Below are 17,985 nucleotides of genomic sequence, written 5' to 3'. Positions count from 1 at the left end.
TTCATCTTTGTATTCCTTATTTCTATAACTTCCCCCCCCAAACCTGTTTAATTAACAAAAGAAGAACAGTTTAACAGCAAAATGTGAGAGATCCAGCAGTTCGTCGTTGTAGGGGACAGGGGGCGATGAGGAGCCGAAGCTGGTGGGGCGGGATCACAACTGGAAAAACTTTGTTTAGGGGACGTGTCTGGGTTGGCGGGTTTGCAGGTCCGCGAGTGGATAGAGGGGGAGGTGCCACGAGCCATGGGGGTGGAGTGACGCGAGACTTAAGATGGAGGGGCGGGGCCGCGGTCGACACGAAGCGGAGGCTGGGCTGATGGTGAAGGGGCATGATCATGAGGGCGGGCCGTGGAGGCGGCGGGGCCGTGAGGGCGGAGCAGCTGGTGGAAGGGGCGGGGCCATGAGGGCGGGGCAAAGGCGGAGGCGGTCTCCGCTCCCTGAGGAGCCGCCATCTTGTAGTGAAAGCTTTGCAGGTTCAAGATAGTCGGCGCTGCTGGGAGGATGGTTTAGATTTGGGACACAGAGCTTGTGTTTGGGAGGTTTAAGTTGGGTTCTTGCTGTTTGTTTCGTGTGGAGCTGGCGGGGGAATGAGGTGATGATGATAACGGTGGACCTGTGAGTCGGGCCTAGCCCCGAGCTGATCGGATCAGTTGGTGGAGCTGCTTCGTCCTCTCCTCTTGGCTGCCAGAAGAGTTGTTAAAGTGATGTGGATGTGAGGAGACGATCGAGTCTCGACTGGAGAGCAGGTGAGGGGCGCCTGGGCCTGGTTTTGATTGCGAGCTACTGGAGTCCCTGTCTCCGGAAAGGGTTCTGTCTCCACCCTCCCCCACTGTTCACCCCTTCCACACCCTCCATACTCCTCAATCCACGATTACTCCACCTCCATTGCCTCCCCACCTCCTACTAACATCAACCCTCACCCAAGATCCCTCAACTATCGCTTCCCATTTTCGCTCTCTTCCCCTGCACCAGCCCCCCAATCCGACAAATTCCCTTGCCCCATTCAAATCTCCCACCCTCACTCCATTGCCATCCCACACGCTATCCCGAACCCACCCTGACTTCTTCTCCTATCCCTATCCCACCTCCACCTCATCCCATCCTATCTTCACCCACCTTTATGTCACCCCATTCTCCATTTCCACCTTTGGTTGCCATTCTCCAGCCAGTCTCTGAATTTTAATCCCACTTGCCAATTTCTCCAACTCACGTTTCCACTCCTTACCTATCCATTTGTGCAGAGCAAATCCTCTGTAATGGCATATTGAAATAAGTGACCAATTAATATTTGTTGCTGTCGGTGCAGGGGTTGAATGTCACGATGCCAGAGAGTTCCCTGCACCTCTGTCTTTTACATCCACATGTTGGATAATGGAAGCAGTTTGGTTATACGTTTTATTTAAAGGACAGTACCTTGAGTAATGCAGCAATCCCTCAGTTCTACATTTCAATGGATTGTGTGAATTATTCAAGTCTGACAAAAATCTGGCATTCAAGTTAGGTACCTTCATGTCATTGTGCCTCATATTGATGCAAAATGAGTGATTTTTCTGCTGAAAATCTTTCTGAAATTACAAGTGTGCATTCCTGACATGGACTTCTAAAAGTTGGAATGCACAACTGTTTCTGAAAAACTGGTTCTGTTCTTGTGGATTATTGTGTATGTTTACTGATTTTGGTGTACCCATCTATTTAAAACTTGTGTAAGTTATTTGCTTTGGTTAAATTAGGTTTGTCACAGCAGAAACCCCTCCCTAAACATGTTAGTTATGTACAACATTAGTCATTCATGGGTGTCTGATTTAACTATGGGTTTATAAGCCACAATTAGTACGCACTGATTAAAATAGTTTTCAACTTGCTGTTCGGATATAACTTATTAAAGTGGGAGAACCAGTGAATTTAGGACCAAATGATAAAATGTATTTTGTGATCTTTTTAAATGATAACATGGCCTGTATTTTGAAATATGCAAGTTTTAACATGTTAGAATTCACAGTAATTTGTCTGTTCCCTGTACATCCGTATACTCTTTTGAGTAGTGTTATTAAGCAGTTAAATTACCATCTAGCTATTGGTTCCACACATTAAATGCCTTGTTATGAAATAGTTGGGAATGAGTATAAAACTTTATTTATGACTGTGTTTTCATAGTATCCAGCTGAATGAAACAACTTGGGTTTTGTTTTCTTTGTCCCTGGTCTTGATGGTCAAGATACCTTCCAGTGGATCTGCACTGAGGGTTATGAAACTAGAGCAAAAGTATATTGTCTGAAATGACCATGACTGATCCTCTTTTAATGTCATTCCCTTGCGCTCCCTCCCCATACCCTTTTAATGCCTTTAGTGTCTAGTAATCTATCTGTTTCTTTTCTGAATTATTTAGCAGCTTCACTTTCACAGTGTTACATGGTAGAGAATGGTACATGTTTACCACTTTTTGAAGACATTTTTCCGCTTTCAGCCCTAAAATCCTTAATCTTATCCGAAAACCATGTGCCATTGTTGTAGGAACCCCGCTTTGTCATAATGTTACATACTTCACTGAGATTCAGTCTTATTCTTCTAAACCCAATCTCTTCTCGTATGACAAACTTCGTATCCCAGCAATCAGCCTGGTGAACTTTAACCGTATTCCCTCTCTGGCAATTGTAAATTTCCTTAAATAAGGTAACCAGAACTGCGCACACTATTGTAAGTGATGTCTCACGAAGGCCCTGTACAGCTGCACTAAGCCTACCTTGCAATGAAGGACAGCATGCCATTTACTTTCCTAACTATTTGCTGTACCTATATGCTTGCTTTCATGGTCCATTGTAGCAACAGCGCTAGTAGAGGAATGGTCTAAAGCCTCTTTAGACATTGTACATCTCTGTCTTGGAGATCAGAGCCACAGGAGGTTGACAAGGTATCTGACAGCTCCAGCCTTGATCAGTTCCAAATTACAAATTTCTTGGACTTCCAACATGATGGTGAAGCAGAGCATTGTGAGCCAGACAGCCCTGGTCAGCAATCCGTTCATCTGAAGAGTTATCAGCATTGCAGAAAGGAGACAGTGGTTGAGAAGCTGTCCATTAATGGAGATCAATGTCCAGATCGGTTGTACATGTAGGAGTAGGTAATCCCTTAAGTGTTATGGACATAATGATTGGGAAAAGCAAAATTTGTTCTGATTGTTTGTCACATGACTGCTAGTGTAGAAAGTTAACTATATTGTTTTGTTTTTGATGTTTATAATGAAGGCATATGTCTTAGATTGTAAAAGCATCTCCTCATATTTGATACATTTAGATGATAAAATCTACTTTAGTGTAAGTAGCTTCAATTTAAGTAATGGTTTCCCGGGGCATATTTATTTCTTAAGATGGTGTATTCCTGTATTCTATTGAAGAAAACTGGGGTCTTTGAATAACATCTCAATTTTTAAATCCTGACATCTGCTTTTAAACATCATGACTGTATAAAACAATCATGATTGGCAAAGGCTTGTTGCATAGCTCTAAAGTGTGAAGTATTTTTCACTTGTGTGGCTTTAAAAGATTGCTTAACCGCTGGCTCAAATAGAAGGAGTTTTTACAGGCACTGATAGCTATTATCTCGTGAAATGCGTTGAACATACCGTTAAATAGGCTGTCTGAAAACCAAACGTTTTGAAACTTTTTCATTCCGTGTTTAGTTACATCATTTCTGACTTACTGGCAGAGTTTGGCTAGGCAGTAGTTCTTAGTGTTGTGCCAGACCAGTTATCTGCATTGTCACTTTATTTACAGTTGTACGCCAGTCTCATTCCTACACTTGACCTCACCCAAAAGTTCAAACTGCTATTGCAATTGTGGCAAAAGAGGACAGCGCCATAGGTAAAACTGCAAAATGGAAGCATCATTCATTGTTCTTGGCCAAGACAGTGGAATTATTGCTGTAATTAGATAGAGGGATTAGGTTAGGTGTGAGGTGGAAACCTCTGCCATTCGCAAGGTGAAAAAAAGAACATCCAGGTCTTGAAGTTTTAGGCTGCAAGTGACATTTAGAAAGAAATGATTAAGCAAAGCATTATGCATAAACCTAAAGGTAATGGAGTGAATTCAGAAGAGAGAGAATGAATAACTTTGACTAGGCCATGTTGATTCAGCCAGTCAGGAATTTTTGAGATGAACCAAATATTTCACATCTGTGTAACTACTATTTCAAATTGGTTAACCAAATTTAAAAGGTGTCATGGAAAAAGGTAATTAACCACATGGAAATAAAGCCTCAGCAGAGCATGAAGCAGCTGAAAATTACATTGATATGTTCACTAACTTAATTGCTGAATAAAAACTTTCTGCTATATTTTAAAATCTGATTCCAGTGAATGATTCATATATTGGCACTGTATAACAAGGAAAGTCTTTGCAATAGCCAATGAGGGGACGGTCTGTAAAATTTGCAAAAAAAAAAGCTTGATGTGCTTGGTTGTGTAAATACAGCTGCCACACAAGTGTAAGTTCATGTGCATTGGATAAAGCCAGCATCCCGTTTCAAGGGATTAGAATATTTTCAGTTCACTATTGTACTCAGAGAGTGTAGACAACCAGGAAAATGTGTGTGGTCTAGGTTGAGAAGCTCTTTGATCCCAAGACTTGCACTCATAAATTGGGGGATTTGGTGAGAAGTGCAAGAAGTTGTTGTGCTCTACAATTGATCATCAAATTGTAATGCTGAAATTCTTATCACATACAGCATATTTGACATACACCCCAAACATAACAGCAGTGATACAGCCAATGCACCAATGAATTTTAAGGTCCATGAAGTCTAAGCATAAAGACAAGTTTATGGTTGTGAGCTGTGTACTATGAGGCAAGGCCTGAGGAATAGAAGTGCTCCCAAACATTTCTCAGTGAAGGATGCTATGGAATGCTGCACATGTATGAAACTAACTAACTAAAGACACTATGCCTAATACTCAGCACAGCCTGTGTCTGGCAACTATGTTTGAAGAAGGCGCTGATGCTCACTTTGAAGATTTATGTCAAAAAGGAAGCATATGATGAAAAATCTCTGAACTGTCCGGTTATATGAGAGAGTTATCAACTTAAGGTGTGCAATCATTGGATAAGGTATTGAAGAAGTTATAAACATAGACTTTATTCACAGAATTACAGATGTTGAATTTAGGTCCGGGAAAGAAAGATTGGAAGTGAGCATGACAGTGGCGATAAAGTAGAGATAGTATCTGTTGACAAATGTATGATCAGATATAAAGAAATTAATTAATGAGTATTGCTGAAAATAAAGGAATGTTTTGTGGCTTTTTCTCTTGCACTGATCAGAATATTTCATAAGAATATCAATTCAAGGGGAAAGCCAACATTTAAATTGCATGAGAGAGTGCTGATTGTTTGGCAGACAGATTCTGACTGGTACAGATGTTGTCATGGAGAATGCACCTATTAATGCTAGACGAGAGTTAACTGCTACGTTTTTAAATTTTAAACTAGGCTGGTTGACTGGTCAGGGCATTTGCTGAGAAATAAGCTAGCAAATTGTAATCACCTATTTTGTTGATGTGAAACAGTTGCAGTCTGCACACTTGCACTGAAAAGACTAAGACCTTGTGTTCTAATATATGTAGCTTCCAATACATGCAAATGCAGCACCCTGAGAGCCTGAGTGACAATCCTAATTTAGTTATCAGCGTAATTTGCACTATGGACTATCCAGCAAATGCCCAGAGCAAGGGATAATGCAGATTTACAAGATTCAATAAAATTAAAGTGAAGTTTAAGGTCATGAAGCAAATGAAATTATTGGGCAGAGTTATACAGATGTACAGCCCAGAAGCAGACAGTTGTGGGGGTGGGAGGAATATGGTTTAAAAAGGCAAAATTAATGGATTTTAAATATGTGTAGTATTGAGAACAAAATAGATGAATTAATCATACAAATACATGTACTTACATTCAATCTTAGAGCCATCATGAGGATCAAAGCTTTCCTTTGGGAAGTAAATATTCAAGAATAAGTGACTTTTCGCAAAGACTGGAAGGAAGTTGGGTGGGATAGCATTGATGGTACGGGATGGAATAAGTATATGATAGCAAGAAACTGCCTTGAATGGGCAATATATAAACCTTAAGGGTTGAGGTAAGAAAGAAGACCACTGGCAGGAGTAATCTGTAGCCACCCCCCTAGTGGCTTGCCCCTAGGGGGGGCAAGACTATAACTGTATGGTAGAAAATAATAAGAGTATGTAACAAAGGCAGTAATTAACCATTCATGGTTTTTATCATCTTGCGGATTTGAGTAGATAGCCATGATAAAGAATTCATAGTGTATTTCAGACAGTTTCAAGAACAAAATATTGTGGATCTAACCAGCGATCAGTCTGTTTTGGTTCTAGTGATTTGTAATAAGGCAAATTTAATAATGACGCCAGAGTAAAAGATCTTGATGCTAAAGAGATCAAAGGATATGAGGGAATAAGCAAGAACATACTGTTGCACTGCATGATCACAATGACAGAACAGGCTTGGAGGACCAATTTGCCTTAGTCCAATTTTTGCAAATTCGTATCTCTTCAGAAACTGTGACCATTAAATGGTAGAATTAGGCATTCAGTTTGAGAGGGAGGAACTTGGATCAGAAACAACTATGCATAAAAAATTATAAAAGGAAGAGGGCAGAGCTGGCTAGAATGGACTGGGAAACACTTTTTAAGCAGCAAAGTCCATTGAGGAGCAATGGCAGATGTTTAAGAAAATAGTTACGGCTTACAACAGAGAGAAAGAACCACGAGGGAAAAGGATTCTAGGAAGGGGATAAGTCCACCGTTGTTAACCGGAAAAGTTAAGGGTAGGAACAGATTTATTTTTTCTTTCAATGTGGCAAAGATCAGTGGTAAACCAAAGGTTTGGGAAAATAGACTGAGGATAAACTTGGAAGTAATATTAAGACCGACAGCTAGAACTTCTTTAAATACAGTAAACTTTTTATTATCTGTGGGACCAGGAATGTACCAATTGATCAAATATTCCAAATAATCAAGAGATCCACATTAATCATCAAAAACACAGTACTAGAAATGTAATGCGGCGATATACAGATCACTGTTATTCATCATTTATAGTGTAAACCACTTAAATAACAATGCAACTTTGTCTTAAGTAAAACTTAACAGCAGAGAGCCTTCTCACGTGCATCCTCAACTGAGGACATTGCGGCATTTGAGAGAAATTGACTCAATTTAATCAACTGTTGATATTTTGTGTGGCCATTCAATTGAACAACAAGTATATTTACATTGAATTTAAATGAATTGAATGTAAATGAACTTAAAAACTGTAATAATTGGATAGAATAATACAGTAAACTTGAGGTGTATAATTTTTGCTGGTTTATCAAGAATGCCAGTTAAAATAAAGTTTGTTGCTTACAAAAGAAGAGGGAATCCAAAGCGAACCTAGACCTGTTACAGAATGAGTCTGGGAAAATAATGATGGGAAACCAGGAAATGGAACAAATACTTTGCTTCAGTCTTCACAGTGGAAGATACTGATAGCATTCCAAAATTCCTACGCAAGTATGGGGCAAAAGGAGGTCAGGAAATGAATATATTAACTATCGCTAGAGGTAAAGTGCTAGGGAAATTTATGGTTCTAAAGATCATTGAGTCATGGACCTGATGAGGTGCATCCTAGGATATTAAAGGAAGCAGATACAGCGGTTGTGGGTGCAATGGTAGTCATCATGCAGGAATCCTTAGATTCTGGAAAAGTTCCAGGGATTGAAAAACTGTCAATGTAACACCTTTTAGTTAAAAATGAAAGCGAACAAAATAATAGATTGCTTTGGACCAATTAGTTTAATATCTGACATTGGGAAAATATTAGTCTATTATAAAGAATGTAATAGCAGAGCATTTGGAAGTGTGTAATATCAACGTGGCTTCATGAAGGCAAAATCGTGCCTGACAAATGTATTAAAATTCTTCGAGGTAGCAAGCAGGATAGATAAAAGGGAAGCAGTGGATGTAGTTTATTTGGATTTTCAGAAGGTGTTTGATAGGGTGCCTCATGTCAGGCTACTTAATAGAAGAGCCACTGATACTGGAGATAAATATATGAGCATAGAGAAAGGATTGACTAACTATTAGAGCACAAGCTTGGGATAAGTTGCATTTTCAGGATGACAACTTGTGACTGTTGGAGTGCCACAGTGATCGGTACTGGAGTGAAAATTGTCTTACAGTTTAATATTAATGATTTGGATGAAAAAATTAAATGTATTATATCCAAGACAGGAAATGAGCGGTTTAACAGGACCAATAGAGGAACTGAATATTATTTATGTGGAGAAAGATTGCAGAAAGCTGCAGAACAGTTGGATTTTGGGGTCCTCATCTGTGAATCTGAGTTAGCGTCCCAAGTTTAGTACATAATAGGGAAGGCAAATGGAATTTTGGTCTTGAACGCAAAGGAAATGAAATATAAATGTAGGGAGATTTTGCTAAAACTACTCAAGGCACTAGTCAGACCACATCTGGATTGCTGTGAACAGTTTTGGGCCCTTTATCTAAGGAAAGATATACTGGAGGCGGTCTGGAGAAGGTTCACTAGGCTGATACCTGGTTTGGTGGGATTGTTGTATGAGGAGAGATTGAGTAGATTAGGGATATACTCAGAATACAGAATATGGAAGAATGAGAGGACGTGATCTTCTTGAACATGCAAGTTCCTTAAGGGACTTGATAGATGCAGAAAGGTGTTTACTCTTGTGGAAGAGTCTAGGATTAGAGGGCATAATATCTGAATAAGGGTTCGCACATTTAAGACCAACATGAGGAATTTCTTCTGAATATAATGTATTTGTGGGATTCTTTGCTGCAAAGGGCTGTAAGGGAATCCTCATCTCAGTCGTAAACCCTTATTTTGATGTTGTGCCATCTGGTCCTAGACTCTTCCACAAGAGAGAACACCAATCTGATCTTTTAACAGAAGGAAAGTATTTAATGAAGCAGCTGAAGACAATAAAACCATAAGAAATAGGAACAGTAGGAGGCAATTCTTGTGGTGCAGTGGTAGTGTCCCTACCCCTGGACCAAAAGACCAGGGTTCAAGTCCCACCTGCTCCAGAGGTGTGTTATAACATCTCTGTTCAAGTTGATTAGAAAAAATGGTTAAATGGAAATAAATAGGAACAGTTGTAGGCCGCTCTGTCATTCAATGGGATCGAGGCTTCACATCCACTTTCTTACCCTCTCCCCATAACCCTTGTTGGGCTTAAGATGGTTGGGCCCAGGACAGTACATAGAGGAGCTCCTGCAGTGATGTCCTAGGACTGAAATGACTGACCTCCAACACTGACAATCCTCTTCCTTCGTGCAAGAGAGAACTCCAACCAGTGAAGGCTCTCGCCACTAACCACCCCCCTCCCCATACCTAAAGTGAGCATCAATGAGCAGGTTGATACACAAGCCCATCTTCATCGCACAGTTGATGACACCGTCCATTGCTATCAATGGTCAAGTGTAGATTGATAGGGCAGTAATTGACCAGGCTGATTTTGCCCTGCTTTTTATGGACAGGACATAATTGGGTAAGTTTCCATATTGCCAGGTTGCCATTGTAGCAATTGTATTAGAACTGCGAGGCTAGTTGTGTGACTAGTTTTAGAATGCACTTAGTTGAAGAGTCAATAACGAGGGATCACACTTCTGAGGTGAGAGGCAGGAGATTTAGAGGAGATTTGAGGAAAAATGTTTTCACCCACAGGGTGTTTGGAACCTGGAATGCACTGTCTGGAAGATTTAAGACGAAAATAAGTAATACCTGAATGACAACTTGAAATGTCGTAACATTCAAGGCTATGGGCCAGGTGTTTGAAAGTTTGATTAATGCAGATATGTCAGTGCAACTTGATGGGTCAAAGGGCCTCTCTTGCGCTGTATGACTATGACAAGTTTTCAGTCCTACTACTAAAATATCATCAAGGTTCAGACCAGCCAAAAATTAGAGATTCATGAAATAGGGAGATTGATGGCCTCATCCTCTTACCACTAGACTTTTAATCGAGAGATCCAGGTTTGAATCCTGCCACAGCAGATGTGGAACTTGAATTCAATAAAACAAAAAGTCCTGAATTTAGAGTTTCTAATGATGACCATGAAACCATTGCTGATTGTTGGGGGAAAACCCATTTGGTTCACTAAATGACTAAGGAAACCTGCCATGGTCTGGCCTACATATGACTCCAGACCCACAGCAATGTGGTTGACTGTTAACTGCCTTCTGGCCAGTTTACGATAGACAAATGCTGGCCTAGCCAGCAGTGCCTACAACTCATTGCATGAATTTTTTTTAAACAGTTATTTTTTAAAAAGCATGAAGAACAATGCAATGTACACGAAGTTTGAAAAGACAGTATCTTTCTATACTTTTCAAATATTCTTCCTGTTATCTGTTTCCAAAGTAAGATGTACCAAAATGGATACAAGTTTATTTGCATTTTGCTGAAGTTGAGTTAGAGCAAGAGGACTCAGTGGCACTCTGCCGGGATCCCATGTGAAAGACCATAAGATATAGGAACAGAAGTCAGCCATTTAGCCCACTCAGTCTCCTCTGCCATTGCTATTAGCACAGTTTTCAGTGCCATGTGTCATTCTTCAAATAATGAAATAATGCAGCATGATGTGGACAGCATTTAGATTTCAGCTGATCTGGGGCAAGAAACAATTGTGCATCACAAATGCTAGGCAATAGCCATCTCCAACAAGAGAGAATCTGACCATCTCCCCTTTACATTCAGTGGCATTATTCTTCCTGAATTCCCCCACTGTCAACACCCTGGAGGTTACCATTGAGGAAAAACCGAAAACAAAAATCAGCCATATATTTACAGTATTACGAAGAACAGGTCAGAGGACAGGAATTCTCGGCTGAGGAGCTCTCCTTCTGGCTCCATAAACTTGTCTACAATCTACAAGGTACAAGAAATATGAAGGAATACTCTTCACTTGCCAGGATGACTAGAACTCCAATAACACCAGAAGACACACGTCATCCAAGTTTGATTGTCTACGTTAAATGTTATGATGACCTTAAATATTTACTACGGCTCCTACAAAAGCACCTCCCAAAACCATGACTTCTGTCACATAATCCGTAAAAATGCTAACACTTCCAAGCTCTCCAAGCCACGCGCCATATTGACTTGGAAATATAGCTTCAATCGTCATTTTAATGGGGACAAAATTCTGTAATCCCCTTCCTAGCAGCACGAAATACTTGCACAGAGCAGCTACAACAGTTTTCTGTGTTCAGCCAATTTTGTATCTGTGGCCACTGTCCATTTTGTCCCTTTGGCTTCAAGTTTGCTGACCAGTCTGTTGTAGTATTTTATCATAAGCCTTTAGAAGTCTAAGAACATCACATCAATCACATTGCTCATGTCAAAAATCTTCAATCAAGTTAATTAAACACTACTTGCCTTCCTTTAATCCATAGTTAACCAAGTAACTGTGAATTTTTTCTTGAATTTTCTACAAGACTTCTCACCAAATTAAACTGACTACCCAGCAATTGTTGGGCTTTTCCTGATACCCTTTTTAGAACAACTGTTATCAGTTAAAATTCTTCAGTCATCTGGCACCACTGCTATATCTCCAGATGATTAGAAAATTATGACCAGTACTTCTGAAACTTCTTAACTCTGTTCAAACTCGGGCACATCTTTTTTCTTGCTCTCGCTTTGTGTTGGGGGCAGGGAAGAAAGATACCATTCACCAAAAGGCATGCAAAGGTGGATTGTTGAGTAAGAGGGAAAGAGTTAGTGATGAAAAGATGAAACTTGGTAGGTGGGGCTATACAAGGTGCCAAACACCAGATTGCATGCATTGGAAGGGGTCTGGGCACAATTTGCAGCTTTGGCCTTTTTTGACAACACCATCTCTATTTCAAGCAGCAGTAGCTTCAGTGTAAATGCTTAAAAGTTTGAGTACATCAACCATGCCTTCTTCCTATATGCATAATACCTCTTTTTGGATCCTGCTCAGCTTCGCCGCCCTTGCATTACCATCCTTTCCCTATTTATATGCCTATTGAAATTCCCTCTTCTGCTAACTGCTAGTATCTACTCATATTCTTTCTTTTTCAATTCCTCTGACTCCCTTTTTCCAGCCAGTTTATGAACACACTATTTCTGCTTCATCTTCCCCTCTATCTTTTTCATCATCGGAGTTATGGGTTTGTATATCCTACATTTAACCCCTCTGGTGGTGTAGTTTGACTTTGCCTGAGCTATCTCCTGATTTTTCCCTGTTAAGGTTTTCTTGCTCCTTGTGTTGGTTTAGTAAAATTACTACTGAATCTGTAATGTACAAGTTATCGTGTTAAAATATTTTGAGGCTTGTGAAAGCAGTCCCAAGAAAATCTGTGTTCTGCGGCATCTGTGGAGAAAGCAACAGTTGACATTTCAAGTATAATATGACTTCTTGGAATGATTTGGAAAAGTTTATTAATGCGATTATTGATAAGTTTCTCTGTAATTTATTGGAAATGTTAACCCATTTAAAATAAGCTGGATTAGGGCAGGATTTCTAATCAGCTGATTTAATACCAGTATGGTGTTATCCCAAAGTGTATTTTTAAGATTGTACCTCAGTTTACTTTGAACTTTATTCTGATGAAAATATTTACTTAAAGACACCTATTCTGATATATCTGGTATGCAACATTTATAGTCCTAAACTGCTGGTTTCTGGTCTGCTGAAATGTTATTGTTAACATTTTCCAATTTAGACTTTCTACATGCTGCTTTGTAAGGTGTGTTTAGAAAATGTAATGGCCACCGCTGGTGGAGTTCACAGCTAACAGAAAGGGAAATTTCACTTGATTGAGAGATATGATAGCTTGCAGTTCTGAAGAAGAGTCACTGGACTTAACAGATGCTGCCAGATCTGCTGAGTTTCTCCAGAAATTTCTATTTTTGTTTGTTTCAGATCTCCAGCATCTGCAGTTGTTGGTTTTATGATTGTTTGCATGCCTGTGCATGTACTTGTTCAAACAGATCAAATTTTGTTGGCATCCAAAATTATCTTACAAGGCAGTGTTTACTTGTCTGTGCATTGTCTTTGTCTTTTTCCAGAAAAAGCAGATTTGTGCGGACAAATGTTGTGGCAGTTTTGCAGCCTGCATTCTGCAGGTTCAAATTTCAAGATTTTGGAGCCAAAAGTGGAATAAGTTGCCACATCTTGCTATGCTGAAGTCCAATCTCAAGTGCAGTGCATTCAAAGTTTCTAATTTGATTTGTTTGAACTGATTATCTTGAACAGGAAAGTACTCCCATTAACTTCTGTGACGTGCAACAAATATTTCACATTTCAGTTTATTGAAGAAGGGACGGGAAAACAAAATTATTCATCAGCCTCCAATATACACAGTCTCATCAGAAAGTGGGCTTATGTGCAGGAGTTTAGCCCTTTGTGCTCACTCCACCATTTAGATTATGGCTGACCTGAATTGAACTGTGTCCTGACCGTCATTAACTTAAATTCTTGCTCAGCAAGGAATCGGTCTACTTCTGCCTTTAAAGATATTCAAAGACTCCACTTCTACTACCTTCTGAGGCAGAATGTTCCAAAGTTGCACACCCTTTGAGTGAAAAATAAATTCACAACGTCTGTGTCCTAAGATAATCACTCTTAATTTTGAAGTAGCAGCCCCTAGCCCTAGGGACTCTTCTGTAGCATTTAGCATCATTTTCATGTCCACCTTGTCAAAACCATTCAGGATCTCATATTTCAATCAAATCACTTCTCGCTCTTCAAAACTCCAGTGAAAAAAGGACCAGCCCGTCTAATCTTTCCTCATTAGACATGCTCCTTATTCCAAGTACCAATCCTGTAAATCTTTGAACCACCCCCAACATATTTAAATCCTTCCTTTAAATAGGACAACAAAAACAGCAGAGTATTCGATACGTAGTTTCACTAATGCCCTGAGTAATTGAAACGTAAAGATCCCTATTTTTATGTTCCTTTCCTAATAAAGGATGCATTTCATTAGCCACCTTAATCGGTTACTGTACCCACATACTAACTTTCTGTGACTCATGCAGTAGAACACCTAGGTCCCTCTGCAGTCATTCTCCATTCAAATAAGTTTTTCTTTTACTGTTTGTGCCAAAGTGACCAACATCACATTTTCTCCCCTTATGTTCCAGGCTTCTGCTCAATCATGAAATCCGTTGAGATCAGACTATATCCTTGTTATATCATCTTCACAACATACTTCACAATCCATCTTTGTGTCATCCAGCTTTTAAACCCTTCTTCTAAGTAATTGATATAAATTGTAAAAAGTTGAGGCCACGGCACACAGCCCTGCAGGACTGCAGTCATCACATTTTGCTAATTTGAAAAAGATGCGTTTATATTTTGTTTTCTGCCAGCCAGCCAATCTTTTATCCATGTTAGTATTTACCATCTCCACCATGATATCCTACTTTATTCGACAATCTTTTATGTGGAACATTGTCAGATGCCTTCTAGAATATGACTAAGTACATCAACGGATTCCCCTTTAACCACAGCACATATCATTCCTTCAGGGATTCCAGTAAATTGGTTAAACATGATTTCCCTTTCACAAACCTGCTCCCACTTGCCTTGAATTTTTTTATCCGTGCGTCCAGTTGTCACCACCTTAATCCATTCTAATATCTTCCCCCAACAACTGACAACCAGCTAAAACACCCTAAAGTTTCCCATATTCTATCTCTTTTTTCCCCTCTTGAATAGAGGAGTTATGTTTGCTGCTACTCAGCCTAATGAAATCTTTCCAGGATCTAATAAATTTTAGAAAGTTAACACCAATGCATCTACTAGGACGTGTCATCCGTCAGTATCATCCGTTGTCAATGAGTCAGTAGAGGAAAGAGAGAGATGGAGGGAAGAAAATTGGAAAGTAATTAATTTTAAATACCAAGCACAAAAAAAAATTGGTCTTTTCACGACCTTTCCTTTGACATTAGGGTTTGAAAAATATCTCCCTTAAAACTGGACCAGCCACCAATGTGCCACCACTTTCTAACTCAACTGTGGCCCTAAACCTCTGACTGTGACATCTCAGCTTGAAGCTGTTGTTGCTGTTAGAGCATTGACAACTATTGGGTCTTCTGGCTCCCAGCTCCTGGCCACCTGCAGCTGCATGAACAAGGAATTGGAGAGTTCCCTGAATTCCATTTCAAACAAATGGTTGTCTAGGAAACAAGCCAAGATGGAGGTGAATATCCTGCACTAACCTTCTGTCCATGCAGTGCTGGGCCTCCCCCACGAGTAAGATGGTTCAATCCTGTCAAGATTCACTCCGCTTCCTCCCTCCTTGCTGAAACCTGAGATGGAACAGTGGGTGCGCACCTCTCTCTATTAGGCTGAATGACCGCTCACAGGCCTGCTCTGACCTGTATAAATTCTCCTTCAGCTTGTGAGTCCTACCACAATCACTTCTTTCTCCCTCCCTCCCATTCTGGCTGCACCTCTAGTCAGAGATTCTGTCACTCAAGGTGCAGCCAGGGTGGGGGAGAGAGAACCTCTGGAAGAGCAAGACCTCATTAGATTTTGTCTGTCTCTCACATGAGATTTCTTTCTGATTACATGCCCAGTAATTGAATTTTCCTGGGCAATTTAGGGTGTATTGAGGACAAATTTAATCACCATCCTCATATATTTTGAGTACTGCACCTAATCCAAAACATCAGGAGACAAGTGAATTATTAGGCTGCTGCACAATGGCAGGCAGTACAGTGGCTCAGCAGTTAGCATTGCTGCCTCACAGCACTGGGGACCCGGGTTCGATTCCAACCTTGGGCACCTGTGTGGAGTTTGCACACTCTTCCCCGTGTTTGTGTGCATTTTTTCCCACAGTCCAAAAATGTGCAAGTTAGGTGCAGTGGCCATGCTAAATTGCCCATAGTGTCCCAGATGTGCCTGTTAGCTGGAATAGCCATGCGATATTCAGGGTTACAGGGATAGGGTAGAGGGGGGGTTGGATCTGGGTAGGATGCTCTTCAAAAGGGCAGTGTGGACTCAATGGGCTTCCACACTGTCGGGATTCTGTGAATGTCCTTATGTTGATTTACTTTCTTAATTATTATAACATCATCTACAGCAGAAACTGTGCTTGGTAGCCCAAATCCCCCAGTCTCCAGATTGTCAGAGTTGGAACATCTGCAGGATGCTGATGCGCATTTTCTAACACATGCCCCAGTGCGTGGGAATTGCCTGAGAAGTGTCAAGTTTTAGTGAGCTAGCCCCACCTCCCCACTGATTTAAATACACCTCACTCAGGTCACTCGCCAACCAGTTTAATCACTTGCCCATTTACAAACTGATACTTATTTATTAAAAGATGAAACTTTTAAAACTTACCCGAACGATAGCCAGAGCTGTAAAAAGAGGCATTACCTCTCCTGAAAGATCTAGACCATTATATTTCAGTGTGTCTTTGTTTAATCAACATTTTACTAAAATTCTTTAAGATTTGCAGCATGCTTGAAAAGCTTAAGTCTAAATTAAATATGTTCTAGTGCATCCAAGTTTTTGATTAAATATATATTTTGAAACTGCACCTCCGAGGCTCTGGCTGTCTATAATTCACAATCACAGATTCAGCAATTGCAGAAAAGGCACTTCGGCCCATCAAGTAAGCACCGACGTAACTCCCAATAAAATTCCAATTTCCTGCACTTGTCCCATGTCCTTGAATGTTATGATATTTGAAGTACTCATCCAAATTTTTTTTTAAAGTTGTAAGGTTTCCAGCCTCTCTCTCCACCTGATGAAGGTGCTACACTCTGAAAGCTTGTGATTCCAAATAAATCTGTTGGACTATAATCCAGTGTAGTTGACTTCTGATTTTGACTACCTTCCCAGGCAGTGCATTCCAGAGTACCCCCACCCACCAAGTGAAAAAGTTTTTTTTCCTCAAACCTCCTCTGAATCTCCTACCCCTTACCCTAAAACTATGCCCTATCACGATTGACCCCTCAACCAAGAGGAACAGCTGGTCCTGTATTCACCCTGTCCGTACCCCTCGTAATCTTATCTCTCCACCCCCCCCCCCCCCCCCCCCCCCCCCACCACCGCCTCCATATCTCTACTCTAAAGAAAACAATGCAAGCTCAATTTCTCCGTCCCAGGCAATATCCTGGTGAACATCCTCTGTACCCCCTCTAGTGCTACCATATCCTTCCTGTGAGGTGACCAGAAGTGCACACAATACTCCAGTTGTGGCCTGACCAATGCTCTATACAACTCCAACATTACCTCCTTGCTCTTATACCCTTAACCACGACTGATGAAAGCAAATGCCCCAAACACTGCCCTAATTATCCGATTCACGTCTCGTATAATTTCTCGTACTTTTGCTTTCTGTCCAATTTACATTTTCAACTTCAAACAAAGCAATGGTTGAATTTCTAGTAGTGATTAAAAATGCTTGTGCAATCTGGATTAGATGGCATCCTATTCTGACTGAAAAACTAGAAAGATTTTTCATTGCTGCCAGAATCCCCAAGATAAATCAAGGTCAAAAATGGCTTCTTGACAGGAAATATTAAAATATATTACCTTTTTTATATCTTTTTTAGAATACCTTTTATAAAACAATATATTTTAATAAAAACCGAAAGAACTGCCGATCCTGCAAATCGGGAATATAAACAGAAGTTGCTGGAAAAGCTCAGCAGGTCTGGCAGCATCTGTGAAGAAAAAGTCAGTTAACGTTTCGGGTCCAGTGACCCTTCCTCAGAACTGATGGTAGCTGGGAAATCATTGCTTTATATGTAGAAAATAGGGAGGGGGATGGGGGAGGGAATAAATAATAGGATACAGCCCAAAGACAGAAGAGCAGTTGGATCAGCAAAGGAATTGATAACGATCTGGCTGGAGGGTGAATTGTTGTTAATGGAGACTGTTAGTGACTAATAATAGGTAGTGTGTAATAGCAG

The 17,985-nt window shown here is 40.4% G+C and overlaps 1 protein-coding gene across 1 annotated transcript in view; it reads left to right on the top strand.

Annotated features, from left to right (window-relative positions):
• The first annotated feature begins 411 nt into the window (after positions 1-411).
• The window catches only part of LOC109928895 (tyrosine-protein kinase Yes), a 77,505-nt gene continuing 59,931 nt past the window's right edge, over positions 412-17,985 (top strand). Inside the window, exon 1 of the mRNA XM_020528824.2 lies at positions 412-746. The gene's annotated coding sequence lies outside the window, so the exon portion shown is untranslated. The remainder of the gene's footprint in view (positions 747-17,985) is intronic.

Source organism: Rhincodon typus, chromosome 4, assembly GCF_021869965.1.
Source record: "Rhincodon typus isolate 14 chromosome 4, sRhiTyp1.1, whole genome shotgun sequence".
Classification (NCBI taxonomy): domain Eukaryota; kingdom Metazoa; phylum Chordata; class Chondrichthyes; order Orectolobiformes; family Rhincodontidae; genus Rhincodon; species Rhincodon typus.
Note: the sequence above shows the minus strand (reverse complement) of the source record. Positions and strands in the feature narration are given on the sequence as shown.